At 40.6% G+C, this 18,289-nt stretch overlaps 1 protein-coding gene across 2 annotated transcripts in view; it reads left to right on the top strand.

Moving 5' to 3' along the window:
• Positions 1 to 1,684: 1,684 nt before the first annotated feature.
• dennd4b (DENN/MADD domain containing 4B) overlaps positions 1,685 to 18,289 on the top strand; it is a 43,392-nt gene continuing 26,787 nt past the window's right edge. The window contains exons 1-2 of one of the 2 annotated variants that reach the window (XM_084356887.1): positions 1,685 to 1,814; positions 2,171 to 2,379. The gene's annotated coding sequence lies outside the window, so the exon portion shown is untranslated. The remainder of the gene's footprint in view (positions 1,815 to 2,170; positions 2,380 to 18,289) is intronic. The other variant, XM_084356886.1, reaches the window with a different exon arrangement.

Raw genomic sequence — 18,289 nt, 5'->3', positions numbered from 1 at the left:
GTGTGCCGCAACTTACTCAGACCATAAGAACAGTGTTGTCACAACATAAGACTGAAAACTGAGTCTAAAGAAACGTAAAGTCTCAACTGATCTGTGGATGGAAGAAATGTATGTTAGCAACATTTATTCTGGTGACGGTTGATACTTTAGTACATTTAATATCAGATACTTTAAGACTTTTACTCAAGTTCTATTCACATGAGTCACTTTCACTTTAACCAAAGTAACATTTTTTATACACAATATCTTTACTTTCACTTAAGTATGACTTTTGGGTACTTTTTACAACTCTGATGTTTGGTACTTTATTGTGAAAAATGTCAGTGTTACTGCTTGTGTCAGTTTCATGACAGGAAACTTCAGTGTCACTGCAGAGAAACTAGACTGGTTTGAGTCGTCAGTATAAATTATAATCAAGTTAAATATAATGTCTGAACATGAGACTTAATACAGCAACATGTTAGATATTCACACTGAGAGGAGACTGAACTGAACTCTTGTTTTATTGTTGTTGTTGTTGTTGTTGTGATGCTTTGTGTGTTTAAACATCCAGAAACACAATAATTCATCCAGCTGCTCAGTTTCTCTCTGACAGCTGCGTCAACACACACAACCACACCGGAAACAGAGGAGCCGTGGCTTCAGAATAAAAGCATAAAGTCTGTCACATTTTTAAAAATGACTGAAGAAAGATCCAAGTTCAGTGTGTTGATATTGTTGTGCTTCTTAAAAACCAAGTCCGTTATTATTATCTTCTTTATTTGTGTATGTGTGATTTCATTGTTGAATTTGAGACATTTTTAATAAAAACTTCATGAAAGATAAAAAACTACTGAAGTAAATCAAAGAGTTTTCCTGGTTCAGGTGTTTTCCTGGAGACCAGGTGAGACTCTCCTGGTCTCAGCTGCCTCTCAGTGTTTCAGGTCTGAGTACTAATTGGTCCTGGACGTCTGCTGACACAGCAGAATCAATCAAACGTATTGATCAGTGACATTCTCCTTCAGCCGAGCGAGGACGCCGAGGTCCTGTTCTCACAAATGTTTCTGAATATTTACACAAAGTTTAAATTACGTGAACTGTTTACATCATAGCATTATACTCCACTACAGTCATCTGCCAGCTTTAGTTATTTACTTCACAAAGATATTTGCACATAAAACATGAAAATATAAAAGTACGACTAAAATAACTAGTGAATTACTTCATTAACAGAGTGGAACTAGTACATTTACTCAAATAACTTTACATGTAAATGTCCATTCTCTGCTACCTTATACTTTCACTCCACTACATTTTGGAGGCAAATATTGTACTTTTAGTTACTAGTTACTTTGCAGCTTAAATTTAAATGAATTTATTTTAATCGCAATCAGATAAAAAAAATAAAATGCTGATCCCCTGTATACTGTTAACTCATAGTGTACAGTACTGTAAACACATAGTGTACAGTATATATACATATAAATATATGTATAATTTACTTTACATTTAATATCAGAAACTTCAAGTACTTTTTGTATGGGTAACTTTCACTCTCACCAAAGTAATATTTTAATCTTTACTTTTACTCAAGTATGACGAAGTATCTGAGTATCTGAGTACTTCCTGCACCACTGACGCTTTCTTTAAGAACTCGCTCGATCAGACCTTTATTTTGAAGGCTGTGCCCGGAAACACCGCGTCGTCCTGCGCGCGGCTCGACAGGCCGCTGCGGCTCCGCACCGCACACAGCAAACATGGACGTCACATGTGAGAGAGTGACCGAAACATGATCCTGCCAGTTATCTGTGGGACAAACCAGCAGAGACAACAAGGTACGAGCGACATTACGACACATTCACCGAGTTTATCCGTCCGACTGACGGACCCGCTCACTGTGACGCTTCGGTACCAGCCGCCTGTTAGCTAGCTAACACGGGGAGCTAACAGACGTTAAAAGGCAAGTCGTTTAACGGGAACTTCGATGCGCCCATTATCGGACACGCCTCCAGCCGAGGCGCTTCTTTCGTGTATTTGCTGCCAAATGAAAACAGCAGCGTTAAAATCCGATAACCTCGATGTGTTTTTATGTATTTTTAATGCGTGCGTGTGTGCGTATCGGTCACGTTAGCTAGCCACACGCTCGTGTGTTTGGTTCATTTTAAATACGTTTCTTCTCCGTTGGTTTCAGTTTTGAACCGTGCAGGCGCGGGATGAGGACAGGTTGTCCCCGGTGTTGGACTGGATCTGGTTCGAGTCGCGTCCATCACAACATCCACAAAATCGGACAAGAAACGAAGTGTCAGCGGGTTTCAAGCTGCGTCCGATATTGGAACCAGAGCGCTGTGTGACTCCGGGGGGCTCCTTTGCGTTGCAGCGGCCGCGACCATCGTCCGCCCGGTAAACACGCACGGAGCACATTAACACACGGAGCCGCTGCGACTGCACTCACATCAGGTTTTTATTTCCGGATGATTTAAAGTCGGAAACGATTTCTGCAAATAAATGAAATTAAATCGAGCAGAGCCCTGTCCGATAATGGAACCCGCTGAGTTAAAGGGGGGCTCTGGTGTTAAAGCTCCAGCAGCTGCTCGGGCCTGTTTGTTGCAGTGCAGCTCATCATCAGCTCACTGAGAGCTGAGAGAGGAGGGGAGGAACAGGAGGACCTGTCTGTCTGTGTAACTGTCTGTGTCTGTCTCTGTCTGTCTGTCTGTCCGTCCTGCAGACAGTCACCGCTGATCTTCTGACAAACACCTCCATCACATGTGAGGCTGTGAGGCAGACAGCAGGTTTATTTTAGGGTTAAAATAATTAAATATTTAAATTTCAAACATTTTCTTTGTGGGGTTCTAACAGAGTTTGGACTTAAATGCACACACAATGTATGAAAAGTTTATAAAATATGATGTATACATAAACATCTTCCAGCTGCGATTATCTCGTTTTCTCCTCTGTGATGCTTGTTTTTCTCCTCGAAGGCGTCCGTGTCGTTTCACCCGGTTGTTCACGTGAAAAGTGACGGGGGTCGATATTATCAGCTGATCACAGATATATCAGCATGTATGACGTCCGGTATAAAAACTTTTTGAGAGGTTATAATGCAGAAAAAGATGCTTCTTCATACTTTGCCAAGCCTGAGACTCAAAATTAGAGAGAGCTTCAGAACCAAAGCGTGTTCTGTTGGGTTCTAGCGCCGAAAACTTTTAGATTCAAGGACTGTGTTTCCTGCAAGAATGAAAATAGCAAAGTAACAAATGCAAAATCATTTTCATATAAATTAATTTTAATTGAAATTCTCAGAAAACAATGCAGAATAATTTGTGTGAATCTGTCTTGAAGTAATATTTTTCGCTTTTCATTCATTCTGTCATGTTTCTGACCCTCTGAGCGTCTGAGCACGCTGCTGCTCTGTCAGCCTCTCTGACACGATGCATCCCTCGTGACTGACAGAAAAATCAACGTGGCAGATTTTTACAGTCACTTTCCTTCAAAAATTTACATGAGAAACAGAAAATCTCTCCAGGGAGGGAAATTATTTCTCCTTTCTGTCCATCTCTCGCTGAGGAACAGAACAGAGCAGCCAACTACAAGCTGAACGGCACCAGAAGCAAGTCACGACGACTGAAAGGGGAGAAAATGTGAAAAATTATGAGAAATCGGGAGAATTGTGAGTCTCATGGGAAAATCAGTGGGTGATAGCGAGTATGTTCTTCTTCCTTCACTCGTTCCTCCGCTGCTCTCGTGTTCACTTGGCAACAGTGCGTTGCCTCTATGAATTATGGGATGTCTGACTGCAGAAACAGGCGTTTTATTTTCCTCCGGAGGCCTTTTAACAACAGCAGGAGTCGACCGCTTCACTCGCAGCCTTCAACACATCAGATATCATCATCATTATCATCAACATCATCATCATCAACATCAACATCAACAACAACAACATGTGTTGTTCTCTCTGAACGATGTTTGAGGCACAGTGTCTGTTTTCTGTTGCAGAAATCTTTTAAATATATTATCAGCATATGAATATAAGATATATTCACAGGCTCCAGTTTACTCAGTTTGAATCTTAAGTTGAAGAAAGTTCAGCCCAAAGTTAAAGCAGCTGTGAGTTTGTTGGGAGACGCAGTGTGAGAACAGGACGTGAAACACACACTGAACCGTGTGTGTGTGTGTGTGCGTGTGTGTTTTCAGACAGCAGATACCTGAGATAAGGCCGTCAGGACGTGTCGCCTCTTGTAAAGAATTTGTCGCTGCAGAGTGAAGACTGATCCTGGAGGACCCTTCAGGGTCCCTGAGGAGACGATACGTTTAGAGTCACACTGAGAATCTGTTTGGTTTTAAAGGAGACGTCATTTTCAGGTTCCTGATTTTACTTTATGTTACTACTCGATCAGCTTTATGTGTTTAATGCTCATCAGTTGTCATGCAGCAGCAGCTGTACTCCACCTCTGTCTTCTGTTTTAGCTGCTGTCTCTTTAGGGCCCCCCCCTCTGCTCTGATTGGTCAGCTCACACACGCACGAGTCATCACTTCTCACTGCGTCTCTGGTCGGCTCTGTCGTGTTTTCAGCTTCCAGTTAGCTTCATTTCTAATGTGAACATAGACATCAAATATGCAAATGTGTGACGTCCTGACGACTGGCGAGGCGTTCAGCGGGAGCTCTCATTGATATTGACTTTGGGTGTTTTAACTTTCAAGACCTTTTACATCATAAGAACGTGTATAATAATGTGGCATGTAAACACCTGACCCAGGACCATCACAAACCTGGACACTGTTGCGATCATGTGACATAAATAATGAAATTTTTCATGAAAACATCATAATTTGAATATGATCAAAGTGTGCATGTAAACACACTCAGTTATTTGCTTCTGTTGCCGGAGAACAAAAATGATTTGATCAGTTAGATTGTGACTCAGAAATACGACCAGGTGATCAATATTTATAGCTCTGTTGAATGAAGACGAGGTCAAACTGAATCATGAATCTGTGATCACCTGTGTTCAGTGTTCAGTAATCAGCTGGAATGACATTTAAAATGAGGGATCAGACAGGAGGCTGGAGGTCGGACTGCAGCCAGTCAGTGTTTCCTCCGCCAAGAAGGCCATGTTTTCACATGTGTTTGTGGTTGGTTTGTTTGTTTAGTTTGGTAGGTTTGTTGGTTGGTTGTTCGGTTGGTTTGTTGGATTGTTTCTTGGTTGGTTGCTTGTTTTCTGTGTTTGTTTGTTGGTTGGTTGACTGGTTGCTTGATTGCTTGGTTGGTTGACTGGTTGCTTTGTTGGTTGGTCGGTTTACTGGTTGCTTTGTTGGTTGACTGGTTGCTTTGTTGGTTGGTTGGTTGGTTGCTTTGTTTGACTGGTTGCTTTGTTGGTTGACTGGTTGCTGTGTTGGTTGGTTGGTTGTTTGACTGGTTGCTTTGTTGGTTGACTGGTTACTTGTTTGACTGGTTGCTTTGTTGGTTGACTGGTTACTTTGTTGGTTGGTTGCTTTGGTTGACTGGTTGCTTTGTTGGTTGGTTGACTGGTTGCTTTGTTGGTTGACTGGTTGGTTGGTTGACTGGTTGCTTTGTTGGTTGACTGGTTGGTTGGTTGACTGGTTGCTTTGTTTGACTGGTTGCTTTGTTGGTTGATTGGTTGACTGGTTGCTTTGTTGGTTGACTGGTTGCTTTGTTGGTTGACTGGTTGCTTTGCTGGTTGGTTGGTTGCTTTGTTGGTTGGTTGGTTGACTGGTTGCTTTGTTGGTTGGTTGACTGGTTGCTTTGTTTGCAGGATTACACAAAAACTACTGAACAGATTTCCACCAGACTTGAGTGCAGGGTGGGTCTCAGGGAGTAATGAACAGATCTTGATTAAAAACAAAATCAGGCGTCTTTAGGTGATGATTGTTTAGTTCATACATTTTATTGCAGGATTATTAGTATTTTTGCTTTTGATTCTTTAAGTACATTTAGTTGATAATACTTTCATTATTTTACATGAGTAAGGTTTTACTAAGTGTTGTGGTATCAGTACTTTCACTAAATCAAAGGATCTGCTTTAGGACTTTGACAGAGTGTCTTTATTCAGCTGCTCTGGTTCGATGCCCCCCAGTTTATGAATCTTCAGACGTTTTCTGAAAATATAAAAATCAGATTAATCTCCATTAAAAACAGTCCTTCAGTTCGACACTGATTCACACTGGTAACGAACAGCAACGTGATGCAACCCAACACATCCATCCTTCCACTGTCATCAGCAGATCAGTTTGTTCAGGGGGCTGCAGCATGTCCCAGCATGCACTGGGAGACAGACAAACACATTTCCAGTTCAGCTCCCCTGCCTGTCTCTGCTCTGTGGGAGGAAACACAAACTATAAAATCTACTGTTAAATCAACAGACTCGCTCCTCGACATTCCTCCTGCGCTGCGTTCACTGACTCTTGTTTTCAGGAGATTAGGCAACATCCTCGACGGACTCACGAACGCTGTTATCCATGTGGACAAACCGGGGCTCCTCATAGTTTATAACTCCCAGAGGACATCAACACACCCTTTTATGAATTTCTGGTTTTATATGTCATGAATATTTGCTGATGGGTGTGCACACAAAGAAAAGAAACAGCTCTTATCTCAGCGTTAGGAGTGAGAGGTCTTTTTGTTTTTATTTCTCTTTAAGAAATAATCTCATTTACAGGACATATCAGGTGTCAATCAACAGATCAGAGCAACATGTGAGTCCGTCTCTTAATACTGTCTGACTTCCTGTCTGTCGCTCTCAGCTCCAATCCCATTGGTTCCTACTGAAGACTAAATAACAAATCTATAAAGAAAGTTCAGTCATTTCTTAAAACAGCTGCTCACTGTAGATTTACAGACGGATTACAGCTCGTCAAAGTATAAAGTGGCAGGAAATTGAAAATACTCTGAAGTACAAGTACCTCAAAATTGTACACACAGTAATTGGGTAAATGTATCGTTAACTGCAGGCCTACTGTTCTGCTTGTTCTAATTCTTGTCTTTACCTTTATTGATGATCATTGATCAAAAATCTCATTGTGTTCGTATTTTGCCTAAATTCCAATAGTCATCCCGATATATTGATCGATATCGAGGTATTTGGTCAAACATATTGTGATCTTTGGGAGCCGTGAGACTGATGAAAGACTCTTTTGTTTGAGAAAATCATTTGTTTGACAGTTTGTGGGAGCAGAGCCTGTTGTTGTTGTTGTTGTCGTCGTGGTCACGTGACCTCTGACCTGTTTACTGTCCGTTTGTTGTGTTGAGTTTAAACCGACTCTGTTGACGAACTCGTTGTACTTTAGATGAGATCATCTGCAAAAATGACTTGAAAGTGTGTGTGTGTGTGTGTGTGTGTGTGTGTGTGTGTGTGTGTGTGTGTGTGTTCAGTAGCCCTCAGTCATGTTGGCCAGCAGCCGGCCTCCGTCCTCAGCCACCATCTGTGACAGAGTGTTGCTCAGTATTTTCTTCCTGTGCTGCCAACTCGCTCACATACAGAACAGATATCACGTAGTACAGAAATATATCATGTATGTGTGAAGATATTGGTACAATGTAGTACTTTTCCTGATTATACTTTTTAGTATTTTACCAGCCTGGTTTGAGTACTTTTACTGAGGTATAGGATCTGAGTACTTCCTCCATCTCTGCCCTCCAGCTTGTTGCTGATCTTGCAAAAATACACAAGCCACCTTGACCTGCGTACACACACACACACACACACACACACACACACACACACACACACACACACAGGGTTTATGTGCTGAGATCCAGTTTCAGGATGTCCATTGAACTCCCTCTGCAGCAGTCAGCACAGTGTGACACCCGTCTGTCCTCTGTCCTCCATCTCTTTATATTACAGTATATATAAAGTAATCTATTACTCTTTAGATCTCCTGTTAACATGCAGTGCAGTTCAGAGAAACAGAGATATAAATACAGAAACAGATCTATTGTAATTTTTCTGATCAGGGTTTCTCACCATCAGTGTTGTGTTGGTGTGTTGGTGTGTTGGTGTGTTGCTTTGTTGGTTTGTTGGTTTGTCGGCAGGATTACACAAAAATTACAGAACAGATTTCCACCAAACTCAGATGGAGGATGAGTCTCAGCCCAGAATAGACCCTATTAACTTTTGGTGCAGTTCTGGATAAAGGCACGGGTCCAGGACTTCTTTCTCACTTCCCTTAACATTGTGAGATGGGACGTTTTTCTACAATTTTGATCTTGATGACAAAAACGGGTGTATTTAGGTGGCTGGTATCTATGAGTGAGTACAATTTGATTTTGGTAAAGAACATAAAAAAGTAAAGTAAAAAGTAAAAAAGACAGGATATTTAACAGTTTAGCCATAAACTTTATTGTCTTAAGTGACATCAGTGCACTGAAACAGTAAACTTCACTGGGAATTTAAAGTTTATAAATAACCAAGCATATTTTTCTGCATTATAATGTACAAAAACAGCACATATCAATCAACAATACGTCGATACTGATATAGCCGTAATATCGATATATTGATTTCTATAATATTTAGATTTTCTTTTTCAGCCTGAACTAGAAGTTAAAACTAAATATAAGATCCTACTTCATCCACAGATCTGTGAACAGCTCGTTCACATTTATGGTTTTCAGTTACATGTGTCAACAACTCTGATGAAATGTAGTTCAGATATTCATGTTCCCCTCAGGATGAACTGTAATAACTTCACTGATCATCTGGGTCATGATGACATCACATAAGCCTCGACTGCACTCTGTGGTTACTGACAATTAGCAAATGTTAGCATGCTAGCATGCTAATATAAGATGGTGAATATGGCAAACAATAAAAACCTGCTAAACATCAGCATGTTAGCATTGTCATTGTGAGAATGTTAGCATGAAGTACAACTACTTAATTATAAGTCTTTAATAATAATCTCTAAATGTTATTTAAATAACTGGCTTCGCTTTTAATAATCTCGTTTCCATGTGCTTATTTATTTCACTGCACATAAGAAAAAAACACAAGAGATCTGTAAATAGAAACATACAGTACATAATGATTAGAAAGATGAAAACAACTGAACAGGAAAATGTGCAGGAAGAGCCAAAAGACAAAAAACATTATCTAAGCAATTTTTGAGTCCTGACGTTGTGATAATACTGTTAGTTATGGATGTTGTTATATTTCCTCTCGTGTGGACGACAGACAGAATAGTTTAATCATAAACCGACAGTTACAGCAGTGGAACATGTAAACGTCTGTTAAACGGCTCTTTACATGTGTTCAATCTATAAATACGACTGAGTGGCTCTGTTTCTCAGCTTCCTGTCTGTCTGTCTCTCTGTCCGTCTGTCTGTCCGTCTCTCTGTCTGTCTCTCTGTCTGTCTGTCTCTCTGTCTGTCCGTCTCTCTGTCTGTCTGTCTCTCTGTCCGTCTCTCTGTCTGTCTGTCTGTCTGTCTGTCTCTCTGTCTGTCTGTCTGTCTCTCTGTCTGTCCGTCTCTCTGTCTGTCTCTCTGTCTGTCTGTCTGTCTGTCCGTCTCTCTGTCTGTCCGTCTGTCTGTCCGTCTCTCTGTCTTTCCATCTGTCTGTCTGTCTGTCCGTCTCTCTGTCTGTCTCTCTGTCTGTCCGTCTGTCTGTCCGTCTCTCTGTCTGTCTCTCTGTCTGTCCGTCTGTCTGTTTATTCCTCTGGTGGTTGTTGTCGTCATGTGCGTGGCATCATCCTCACATGTGAATTAATTTTGGAAAGCGGCTGCGTGTCCTCTCAGTCTCCTGATGCTGCTGCACATAAAGTGAGCCGGCGCTCTGTGGACGGACTAAATATAGACTCCACATATTTAAATCTCCTTCAGGAGTCTGCAGTCGTCTCAGCTCCTCCACTTTCAGCTCTGCTGCCTCTCTGTGTCTTTAATAATCCAGCTGGATGATAATTACTGTTTACTGCAGAGACGCTCAAGTGTTGCTGCTGTTAGGAGCTCAGTGAGTTCAGAGATCAGCACAGAGCTTCACACACCGTCTCAGAGGTCTGACTTCAATGTGCAGGCTTTAAATAGCTGAACACGATTTTAGCTTCTCTGAGACGCCCCCGGACCTCCAGACCCGTCTGAGTACAGTTAACTCAGCTCAGGACAGCCGAGCAGGAAATAAGGTCACGGCAGGCTGCAGGACTGCAGACGGGACTGAAGACAGCATGACACAGTATTTATATTCTGTAATGAACCTTTGAAACTTATCAGTGAAGATGGGGCTGATACTGATTATCAGAAATCAAGAAGGCTGAAGTGACAAATAAACGACATGAATGTGCGAAATTCTTGAATATGTCACTTCAAATTTATTCACACCAGCAGCGACGTGAATTTGCGACAGTTTGCTCCAAAATGTGATTTAGCATTTTTATTAAAATACTTTACTCACTTAACTTTCTTATTGAACTAACTGTGATCGCTCAATGATGCCGGGAAACTCTGATATTTTCTAAGATGGTTGTCGTACCATGACAAATTCAAACCATCTTATATCTGTTTAACCACGAAGACAACAACTCCCATGATACCACACTATGTTTGTGTTGCATGACAGACCGTTAGTGGCCTAAATTACAGACTGTACGTTTAACAAAACAGACGAAGATGAAAGTGTTGTCATAATAAATATAATAATAATGTCAGTGATGTTAATGTGTTCTCACTGAATGTTTCAGGGGTAATCTGTTAAATATGATGTGTTTTATGATTGTGTATGTGCACGTGTAGCAGGTAAGATGCTAAAATACTCATATTATTATATATTGTTATTGTAGATTAATTCTATATAACCATTATTATTAAAATCATACAGTAACAAACAGTATTGAAAAAGGAAATAAAAGACAAGAACTGAGGTGACTTTTAGGTTAGACTCCCACCACGAGTCAGAGCTGAAGCAGCAGGAGGTGAAACGCTGAAGGTTGAACGTGCTTCTTGTTCTTCATGCAGTCTGAATGAATACGTCAGTGTTTGTTGTTGGACTGGATCCACGGCTGGAATTCCCCATTAAGAGTCTTCACTTATAATGAAACTAGTTTCACACTCCCGCTGTTTTCTGCAGTCAAAGTAACACTTCACCGGACGACACGAGCGCCGAGAGAAAGCGAAACCGAGCTTGTTGTTACATAAACGAAGGTTTTGAAGTGATGGTGGTGATGAAGTCAGCCGGCGCTCGGCGTGTCCTCACCTGTCGTTTCCACCAACAGCTACAGAAGTGATGTTGCTCATTGTTCACTGTTCTTCCAGAGTAATTTATGACTCTATGGATCATCCTGTGTTGCTCTCAACTCTCAACGTGTAGCTACAGAAGGCCGAACAGAAGTTTTTTTATTTTTCTGAGAGACGTTGATGTTTCTGCTGTTGACGTTAACACAAGCAGAGCTTCGGCATTAAAACCAGGAACTGAGCTGTGACTATTATTTGCATTACAGAAACATTTTTTAGGTTTGTAGGTCAGGCTCTTGTGTGGTCGGTCTCCGCTGCTCTTGATGCGTCTTGTCCTGTTCTTGTTTTATATTATAAGTATATTTTTATAAACATGAAGCCCGGCACAGCTGCTTCTGTCTGACATCAGGACGGTTTGAAACTAGAGACGATTAAAAAAGGATTTGACTTTCTGATATTAGAAACGATGGAGCTGTGACCAGCTGATCTTTATGATTTCAGCAGCAGTTTTGTCTCCTGAACCTTTAACGCTGATCATTTCTACACAGTAACACAATAACACTGTGTGTGTGTGTGTGTGTGTGTGTGTGTGTGTGTGTGTGTGTGTGTGTGTGTGTTGTGGAGGCTCACATAATGCACAGTGTGGAAACAAAGGTCCTGTTGAGCCTTTATGTTTCACTGACACACATTTTACTTTACTTACTTTCCATTTGGTTTTACTTACTTTACTTTTATACTTTACATTTGCAGTTAATTAACTTTAATACTTACTGTCCTTATTTTATTCTTTACTTTACTCCCTGTACTCACTTTACTTAACTGTTTTACTTTTTTAACTTTACTTACTTTTGCTCAACTTCACTTTTACTTTAGTTACACAATTTAATACTTTACATACTGTACTTACTTTACTTACTAACTTCTCTTTTAAAACTTTACACTTTTACATTTTACTTTACAAACTTTTGCTTTGCTTTTATACTTTACATACTGTACTTACTTTAATTAAGTTACTTTACTTACTGTACTTTTTACTCTGTACTTTACATTTTATTTTACTTGCGTTACTTTCTTATTTTACATACTTTTGCTTCACTTTGCATACTTTGCTTTTTGCAAACTGTTGTTACTTAAATTAAGTTACTCTACTAACTGTACTTTTACTATTTACTTGCATTACTTTTTACTTCACATACTGTGCTTTTTACTTATCTTCCCTTAGATACTTGAAGTCAGTGTGTCATCATCAGTTAATGTCCACATTGTGTCTTCAGCCTCCAGTACCGTACTTTCCTCGTAGTTAACATTTATTTCAGAGCTGCTGTGTTGAATCATTGTGTGTCTTGTGCAGGCGTTTCTGTTTTTACGTCCACTCCTCTGCAGTGTGATCGATCATGTGACTCTGATGTCATTTATAATGTGCTCATTGAACGTGTTGAGAGACGATGTCGCTGCTGTATGAGACGCTGATGTGTTGACAAAGAGTTGTTGTGATCCACGACCCCGTACACACACACACACACACACACACACACACACACACACACACACACACACACACACACACACACACACACACACTGGTGTGTTTTGGAGATGTCACCTTCACATAAAAACCCTCTTTATTTTCACACCTTCCTTCTTCCTCTGCTGCCTCGTTCTCAGCTGCACTTTTCACTCACTGAGTAATTGAAGGCTCGTTGTTTCTCCCTCGCAGCACCGCTGACTTCCTGTGGCAGCTTTTCAAACTAACTGTCAAAACCTAAAGACTCTGACAGCTTCTCAGTTAGGACTGCACTCAAAAAAACAAACGTAGGACCGGTGCTAAAACACCAGAAGGGCCATTTTTTAAAACGTTGAAGTGAAGGTTTGCTTTTCAAATATCAGACACTGTGTGAGAATCTGTGAGAAATATAAAAATAGGTGTTAAATGTGTAGTTAGATGTGGTCTAGTTATTTTTTTTACTTCAATAGATGTATGATGTGTCTAAAGTCAGTGACTAATGGTTTAAATAATCATAATCTCAATATTGATCAAAATAATCTTTGCTATGTTCGAGTCAGATCACTATATTTGTTGTGTGACTGTTTCTGTCAGACGACATGATGGTTTTCTGTTCAGCTGATCAGGAAGTGGACGCAGTTAGTTTTAATTAGGTTGCACCTGGACGGTCTGTGGCCCCATTTCCACATTTAACTGCACGGTACAGTCACACCCAGTGTTAACACTCATATCTCCTCTGTTATCAATAATATCATTTTTCAATACAAACCTCCAAGTCCAGAGGAGACATGTTGTGTTTTTGTGAATCGGCCTCTCTGCTTGTCAGAAAGCTGACAGTGATGAGAGTGAAGGTTCAGGTTTTAGGGAAACACAGCTGATAGTGCATGAATGGTGCAGTTTCAGCAGCTGTTTTCAGTATTAATAACAGCTTTATTTGTTAATGTGAACGACACTTCCCCTCCGGCCTCTCACTTCCTCTTTACTCCAACCCCGAGTAAAGAGATGAACTGTTTCAGTACTTCTGCTTCGGCCGTAGGTGTCATTTAAATAAAACCCCAGCTACCTGCCATCTCACTCGATTTCCTGTCAGAAAATAGGTATTAATGCAGCTGCTAATGTGGAAATGTACATGATGTGCATGTAAATTATATGCACACCAACATTATATATTTCTCAGTGTCCGAACAGGACAAAAAACAACAAAAAAACAATAGAACTTTATTGACAGAAAATGTCTCACCAATTAAGACAATGAGAACAATGAACAGTGAAAACAATGAACACAGGAAAAACATTTCATTGTACAGGTCTGCTGCAGTATCAGGGTCAGTGGTCGTAACATTTAAAGCTTCTTTCTAGTTTCCGTCTGACTTCCTGACTTTAAATGAGTTATCATTATGTTGTCGTTATATTAATTTAACCATTTGTTTTCAGTCAGACTTTGGAACAAATTTCCCACATTTGTTTTTATAGTTAATCACTATAAATGCTGATTACCAATAAATGCAGCTTCATAATCAAGAATCAAGTCAGAGAAGTTTAGGAAATTGTTCCAAAGTTGGACTGAGTGTACTTCAGATTACTGATCTGCAGAAATAAGAAATGAAGCTGCAACAACTCGTTGGAAGTTTCCTGTGAACGGTAAAAGAAGTTAGCACCTTTTTATGTACTGCTGCTGGATAATAGCAGAATATTACTATTACAGAATATTGATGTTTTCAATACATTTTGAGGTAATTATTGAGGTAGTTTCAAAGAAATTTCAATTACCAGAACTGTGTTTCCAAAAGCAGTAATAATCCGACAACATTTTATTGAATAGTTGTTAAGATATTTAACTTTGGACCAAAGTGGTGAACTCAACAACCAACAGACCGACTTCACCATCCATAACAAACATTTTAAAAGCCCGTGCCTTATTTAAACACTTGTGCAGTTGTGCCCAGTGTTTTATTTTAATGTTTGTCGGCGTGGTTGTGTTTGAGGTGAAGTCATGACTTTAGTTTTATTGTATGTGCAGAATCTAGTTTTCTCATGTTGTATTTTGGGCCCCTGACACAGCAGAGCTCTGTCGCCTCGTGTCTTCTGCTGAAAGCTGCACTCGAACACACCACAAACACCGGAGTGAAGAGCAGGACGTGTCTCGCCTCCAAACCACAGAGACTCTTAACGTTACAGCAGCTGAGCTGAGGGTCGACATCATGTTTTGACGACGCTCCAACTCAGAAACGTAATGTCATCGTGAGCTGAGGGGCTGAAACGTGACGCGATGACTCAGTGGAAAAGGGCCATAATGAACTCTGCTGAGGAGCATTAATGTTCAGGAAGCTGTTATTACATCCACCGAGAAGGTCATGATTTCACTTGTGTCTGTCTGTCTGTCTGTCTGTCTGTCTGTCTGTCGGTCGGTTTGTCAGCAGGATTACAAAAAACTACTGAATGCATTTCCACCAAACTTGGATGCAGGATGGGTCTCAGTCCAGAACAGGCCACATTAACTTCTGGTTTGGATCCAGGATTTTGTTCTACCCTTTCTTTATGATTGTGCGATCAGGCGTCTTTCCAACATTTTCATACATTTTTCTCAGGGGATTATGACCGGATCAGAACAATCTGATGGAGGATGGGTCTCGGCCCAGAACAGACCCCGTTAACTTTTGGCGGGGATCCAGATAAAGGGACGGATCCAGGAGATTTTTCTACATTTGTGTTAATTTCTCATATTTCAACCAATCATTTAATTTGATCTGCCATGTTTCTGCGCTCGATGTCAAAGTCAGCAAGTGTTTCTGATTTGTGGTGTCGTCAAATAAGTTTTTCCAGTCAGAACTAAATTTTCTCATATTTCCGACACCGACTGAACGAATTTTAAGTTGTTTGTACTGACACAATGTAAACTGATGTACTGTAGTGAACTCTGTCAGTGAGGAAATCTGGTGCATTTATTTGGGTGTTACAGGATTTATGTAGAAGTGTGTGTGTGTGTGTGTGTGTACGTATGTGAGGTTTCCACTGTTGCACATGGGCTTTTAAAAAGGGAAGTGATTGTGATGAAATCAGCTGTTTCAGCTAAAAATTTCTGTTGCTACTTTAGTGTTTGAGCAGACGCCTCCCTCTGAGAACATGAAGTGAATGTTAGTGACATTTATTAGGATCAATAGACGAAGTTAAGATAATTTAGAGGAGAGGATGGAGGTGAACTGACTGTAAGAGACGGGATTAACTGATGTTGTTGGTTCTTCACTGTTGTTTGAGAGAAGAGCTGAAACTTTATTTCCCACAGTGAACTCACTGACCTCTCACCTTCTTATTTTCAGTCTTCGGTGATGAAGGAACTGACTTTTCTTTCCTGGTGTTTGACCTGTTTTTGTTTTCATCTATGTTGGAAAAGAGCATTTCAGTACAAACAAGACTAATATTCAATATCTGTACAAGTAGTAAGTAACTTTTTAAAGTAACATTTACTCAAATACTGCACTTAAACACACTTCAGGGACTTTTCAACTGGTCATGAAACAGTCTCAGTTTGATACTTGGCACTTTTGGCCACGGTGAGTCAAACCGATCATCACCATCATCACCAGTTTCACTGCACTAACTTGAGCCAAGCCGCACCTCCATGCTGGCTGTGGTGACGTCCCGCAACTGCACCCATCTCCCCCTACAATCGATACTCGACTCATGTCAGCGCAGGAAACCTGAGAGAAATAGGTTTTTTAAAGTCAGTGTGTTCAGCTGTCGATACGTCTGTAGCTTCTAGCTGAATCTCTTTAGTTTCTCTCGTCCTGTTTGGTCTTTCAAACATCTGCTGTGTTTTTCAACGTGTTCATTTTCAGCTGGTTCATGTTTAGTTACTGCTGCTGAAATCACAACGTTTCCTGTGATGCTGCTTCAAAATAAAAGCTTTTACATCACCAAATAACGGGGGGCTTGAAATGAAACGTGGTTAAACTGAATTAGCGGTGATTCCTCAATAGCGTCATTGTTGCCAGCAGATGTGTTGGAAAAACAGCATGTTTGACCTACATATGGAAACAAGACTATCAGGGAGAAGACTGGATTGTTTTTAATGCCTGGTTGGACAATTCATAAAATGTAAACTATTTTTTATGGCGAAGTGCTGAGGATGAATTGAAGAAAGAAGCTGCTCTGTGGTCTGGTGGTGGTTTCACCATCATCATATTACAGTTATTTATTTTACATTGACAGAAATAGATACGTTAACTCATCACCATGCATCCTGCAAACAGTATAAAGGAAAAAGGTTTAAATATGTTGCATCTTCCTCCCATTCGCTTCCAAAACAATTGCACATGGTAGGAGATCAACTCTGGGACAGGAGGCGGTGGTGCTCATACCGCTTTTGTCCACAGGGGGCGCCAGAATGAACAAAAACAAACGTTCCTTGTTGCAGCTTTAAGTACTATTTTGAGGTACTCAAATGTACTTGAGTATTTTCTGTTTTCTGCTTCTTTATAGGTTTCCTGTACCGATGATATAATTTCCCTTAAAAGAGATTTTAGTGTGTTTGTGAAAGTGTGCACGAGTTCTCATTGGACTCGAAAAGGTTGAGAACTTCTGCATTAATCCATTAATATTTCTAATCATAAATGAGCTCTGGAAGATGTCAGTGTTTCACTGGAGCAATGTGCAAATTATATTTTATTAGAGAAATGTATCAAATGTAAACATATGAAGACAAACTTGAATCTCACCGTTGTCCATTTTCCGACTGGTTTCCTTCACAAAACATCTTCACCCGTGTCCACTCATCAGGAGACTCCACAGTCTTTTATTCCCAGAGTCGCTGCTCGTCATCGCTCCAGAAAATCAGCAATTTTAGCAGCGACATTTTCCTGCATTTTCTTCACATCCCAGCTGCTGTACCGTAACTGTTTATTCAGTGTCTGGTGTCGTGGTGAACAGCATGTATGTTACTTTTTCAGGAATATTCCTCAATGCAGTGACTCATGATCTGTCAGTAAGAGTCGGTGGACCTTTGTGTACATGTGGAGGTATAGATCTCTCACAGATGAGTGTCCGAGGCTTCAGATGTTCAGACTGAGATACACACAGATTCAGATTGTAGTTGTACAGTAGATTTTTTTGAGTTGTTAAACAGTTAACGGTGTATTTTATGACCTTGGGGAGCCGCGGTGTTGTCACATGTGTTGTTGTGTCACCAGGAAGTCATCGATGAACAGGAAACAGGCTACCAGCCTTCTTCCTGTTTGCCAGCTGACCTTTCACCCCCACGTTCGTTCCACTTCCTCCGCTCTGTCCTTTTTAGCGTTGCTCTCTCACTTTCACCTCCGTGTTGACAGCGATGAGAGGGCCGCCGCCTCGCAGGAAGAAATAAAGGAAAGGGAAGGAAATCAAATGTTCAATCCATGAGTGTAAACTTCATCTCTTCATTTTGTGACTCTTTACTTTGACCTTTGACCTTTTGTGATGAGTCAGAACAGTAACAACCTGAGGACACAACAGAAACCTCGTCTTGATTTTAGCTCTGGGTCGTCAGAGCGGTTCTGGAGTCATCAAACATCCACATATTCATTGTCGCTGTCTCAGTTTTATGTAAATCAAGCAGAACCTCTCTGGTTATAATTTATTTTCCTGCCGGCTGAACG

This window comes from Pagrus pagrus (assembly GCF_965226575.1).
Source record: "Pagrus pagrus genome assembly, chromosome: 7".
NCBI lineage: Eukaryota > Metazoa > Chordata > Actinopteri > Spariformes > Sparidae > Pagrus > Pagrus pagrus.
Note: the sequence above shows the minus strand (reverse complement) of the source record. Positions and strands in the feature narration are given on the sequence as shown.